At 40.7% G+C, this 4,263-nt stretch overlaps 2 long non-coding RNA genes across 4 annotated transcripts in view; one reads left to right on the top strand and one right to left on the bottom strand.

Annotated features, from left to right (window-relative positions):
- Positions 1-504: 504 nt before the first annotated feature.
- Positions 505-4,263, bottom strand: part of LOC147758707 (uncharacterized) — a 5,246-nt gene continuing 1,487 nt past the window's right edge. Inside the window, exons 1-3 of one of the 3 annotated variants that reach the window (XR_015318316.1) lie at positions 3,218-3,347; positions 2,194-2,306; positions 505-1,174 (exon numbers count right to left, since the gene is read on the bottom strand). This is a non-coding gene — a long non-coding RNA (uncharacterized LOC147758707). Of the gene's footprint in view, positions 1,175-2,193; positions 2,307-3,162; positions 3,348-4,263 lie in introns of those variants that run through there. The other 2 variants (XR_015318317.1, XR_015318318.1) reach the window with 2 other exon arrangements.
- LOC147758708 (uncharacterized) overlaps positions 3,655-4,263 on the top strand; it is a 1,684-nt gene continuing 1,075 nt past the window's right edge. Inside the window, exons 1-2 of the long non-coding RNA XR_015318326.1 lie at positions 3,655-3,796; positions 4,102-4,218. This is a non-coding gene — a long non-coding RNA (uncharacterized LOC147758708). The remainder of the gene's footprint in view (positions 3,797-4,101; positions 4,219-4,263) is intronic.

Raw genomic sequence — 4,263 nt, 5'->3', positions numbered from 1 at the left:
AAATTAGAACAATATGTGCAGACTTTCTAAATTATGTTACCTATGCGTCGGTGATAAATGTGTTACTTTCTTTTACAGAAAAGCTCACCTGTGAGACAAGGATTAATCTATCCAAGTGGAAAACATGGGAAAAAGAGGCACTTTGCTAGCCATAAATGCCCGGAGCCCGTACGTTACGCACTTACGGACCATAGTAGTTTGTACAACTCGACCGCCAGCTTATCTTTGACGACCAGATAATACAAAAGAACAGAAATACTATTCAAGCACATCTAAATAGTGGTCATTGATGCTATTATTTACACCATTCAGTCATTCATGTCACAGTACTTCAAAGGTGATTAACTGATGACCAGGTGCATTCATCGGAAAGGGTAACTAACTGGACGGGATGAACGATTTATATTAGCTGAATTTAGACTTCTGGACACCTGTACCGATAGGATTGTCGAGATCATCAAAAACTTAATTTCTCTTAACTATCACGTCTACGAAAAAATAGGATTGCCTTTTAAATCCGGCGTAGCGCTGATCTAAAAAATACGAGCTAATTTGCTTTATTTGCAAAAACATCTTCTAGCTGGCTTTTTTTTGTATTTGTTTCTCACAAACGAAAAGTGGCTCCCTTGAGAACAGGTGCCCATCAAATTTCATGCCTCAGCATAAACTTGAACGTGCATAAACACAATATCTTCGGCAGCTGATGCCTCGAAAGAGAACGACCATTTCATACGTGTCTTATGTTAAGTAGCCTGAGCGTGCTCCTATTGGGGTCAGTGTAGACAACATTCCTAATTTGGTGCTAATGACAAAACGTCTAAATTATATTTGTCAAGAAAATTCGGCCTCGAAAGCTCCACGAGCTCATTTAATGTAATTACATGTGTTAATTTCCCTAAAGTCAATTCGGGTCGGTCGCCAGCCATTAGCGGAAGAGCTCTCTGTTGAACCTTGCCAATATCTGCGTAAAAATACGTCCAGCTTTTTTAGTCAATCAGTACGTGGGGAGCTAAAATTTGGCAACATGTTTGCCATGAAGCGTCAGGCTACTCATCATGCGGCTTCAAAAGTTCGACGTGTAGTTATCGGGGTAGTTCCCGAGTCTCTTCTCGTAAAACAGTATGATTATACGTGCGAAATACACCGCGGCTACTCGTACTAACGCTGATAAAGTCTGAAAGCAAATGAAGGAAAAAAAATCACAGGCTGAAAATCTCTTTTACATAAAAAGATTGCCTCACTTTTTAAACAGTCGAAAATATATATATATATATATATATATATATATTTTACCTAAGATTTTTACAGAACAGCTACGTTTTATTTTGCTTGCGGGCGTAAGCGTGCTATAGTAGACTAAAGTCGACTGTGAAGTGGGCGAAATTTCGAGCTATAGTCATCATTTTGCAATATACTTGGGCATATAGATACCAAATGTATCTAGGTGTGTTTATATCTAGTTCTATATGTATTGCTTCAGACCTTAAACGGTCGAAGAAAGTCCGTACTTGAATCAAAACTATCACGTGTCCAACTCTTATAGCTCTATCATAAAGACGATTGTGCGGTACTAAATAATATGCACTGCGCAAACCCCTTGAGCTTCCAACACAGCCTATATAACAGCCAGTATATCCACAAGCTAAAACCTCCAGTCCTAGCGTTACGTCACGCATAAGTTGAAAAGCGATCCCACTTTTAGATGATGAGACGCATATCAACCCAGTTGGGCCAGCGAACAAACAGAACTACGTGTATAACCATGCTGCAATACGGTACAGACTGGAACCATTTTCTAACTCATCTGCCAATGGATCTCGTTGCAGTTACACTGAGTTAATTTGGTTTATGTCTGCCGCCTGTCATTGTGCATCCGAAACGCTAAAGTTATTGGAAAAGTTTAGTGAACGCACAATTCCTTGTTGAATAGGCGCGCCACGGGGACCTGGTTTATGATATCTGACGCTACCAGACTTCTCCTACGGGCCTCCCTTGAAAAGTAGAGCCTTCTGCTCTTAGTGAGCTAGAAGGGTATGTCCTATGAAAAACATTTAGCGGCCGCGTCGGATGTAGGTAAAAAAAAAACCTGTATTTTGTTTCGAGCCTTTAACAGATTGTAGAGATGGTCACCTGCGAGAGAAGGTATAACGCCAAGTATTGCGTTCTCTACGTCGATAAACTAACTCAACTTACCATAGTTTGAAGCTGATATATCGAGAATCGACGAAAGTTTATTCCATCTGTAGGTTGAGTTGGCAGTTATTTCCCAGAAGAAAATTGATCCGAATCGGCTCTTTTGTGCCGGCCTGCAATTGGAATAGGAAAACATGGAGATACTCCAATGTATTGTTCTTCGACTTGACTGTTGTCATTTGGCTTCGCATTAGTTGTTTGCCACGTATTATCTTTTCTATAATATGCTTTCTACGGGTATCGTTGCACGAGAAATGCTGGATTCGATTTCTGGGTGAGGTCTACCCGGATGACAATTTTTACGCTACCACATTTCGAAATTAAGCTTGACGATCGTCACAAATGAACAGGAACATTTATTAGAGTTACTGTCCGGATGAGTGTAATGCGTATGCACCTTTTTACCGCGCGGCAGTGTCTTGACAAAGAGGGCAAGAGCACTGAGTAACCGTATCGTTTCCTCTTTTAAATTTGCCTCAACGAAATTACATTGACAATAATAAAAATATCCGTTTACTTTACTCCTTTAGACTATTTATTTACATCTGCAACAGGCTATCAACGAATACCGTATTAGTAAGTATTAAATTCTTGAGCCGAACTGGTGCTAACGGTTCCGCTCAACCTATTCGTTGCCCTGATAATCTCGATCTGACGCATGGCTCTCAGAATAAATATATTGATTCTTAGTAGCGCAACCGCAATAAGTCATTATGCGTTGTAATGGCACTTTTGTTCGTGTCTAACTATAATACTATTCAGTCAGATTATATGCTATACTATTGCGCCCTCTTCCTCATTTCATATGCCCTTTTTAAAATGAAAATAGTGATTCGTAGAATACAAATGGGCAAGTGTCCACTGAAACGAAGCTCAGTCAACGCATAGGCTGCTTGTTCTCTATCCTCGCACTGAGTAAACGATCGGATCCAAGTAGGTCCCCGTAATAGCTTATAGGTAAATGTTTGCCTGTTAATGATAGGGACAGGTGGTGTTCTAGCTTCGAATCCGAACTCAGACACACTTCCTTTCGTTCTGGAAGCCGGCCGTTTGAGGGATGCCTAACGGCAACATCGGACGTAAAATTCCAAACATTTGGCCTCCGAGCAAACGGCTGACTCGGTCGCAGTTCTTCCACGGGATATCGTTCACAAGTCCAGAAAATCTCGTAGAGTCAATCTCCGCTGGTGGAGTCTGTTGCCAAATGCTGACTGGTGACCAGACGGGGCCCTGTTCAAGCCTTATCCAGTCTGTTTTCCACCGGATATCCACCCTCTTTAAGTCACGTCTCTTTTCGAATGTTCCGTCGCTGATAGTATCGTTATATTGCAGCCACTCGGATGTCACACAACAGTGGTATCTTATAAGGTCTAGGTCTCCTGTCTACCGTACTTTGACTGACTAAGAAAAACACTAACCAAAGAGTGAGAAGGCCAAACCATCGCCTAAGGTACTTGCCGGTTACGTCTACGCCATGTTTTTAAGGAAGTACATAATAGACCTCGTGTGTCAAAAATACCAGGACGAGAGCGGTTATTCAAATCTGCCTATGTTAAACAACAGTATAGCTGGTTTGTGAATAACAGCTATCGGGAACGAGCAGGTAAGGAACGTGCATGATTAATGGCTATCTAGGAAAAAAACGTACTGTAAGCGTTATACGTTCACTGTTCTTTCGAATCCGAAACATCGATATATTGTTAGAATATGAATGGGAGCAGTATGCCCATTTGATTTTCTCTAGTTTAGATAGTCACGTACGATAGGCAGGCTTCGTGGTATTTTAAGGCAAGTTTCAAGGAGCTTTTCATTGAACCTGTAGTTAGCATTTTCTTGGAATCTTAAACTAACATAAACAGATTTGATTTCACTCATAGCAATGCATTTCTTTGTTTGTTTAAAACCTAGCTTCACACATTTGGAGAATATACACAAACATATCAATTCAACAGCGCCCTCCTGCGGAAACTTTGGCCATTTTTTGCTGACGTCAACCGTACCATCTGATAAATCTTTACGAAGCAGGTACAAATGTAATTTATCTTTGTAGAGCTTAAATCGATATATACA

The sequence above is a fragment of the Varroa destructor genome, unplaced genomic scaffold, assembly GCF_002443255.2.
Source record: "Varroa destructor unplaced genomic scaffold, Vdes_3.0 BEIS01000001.1, whole genome shotgun sequence".
NCBI lineage: Eukaryota > Metazoa > Arthropoda > Arachnida > Mesostigmata > Varroidae > Varroa > Varroa destructor.
Note: the sequence above shows the minus strand (reverse complement) of the source record. Positions and strands in the feature narration are given on the sequence as shown.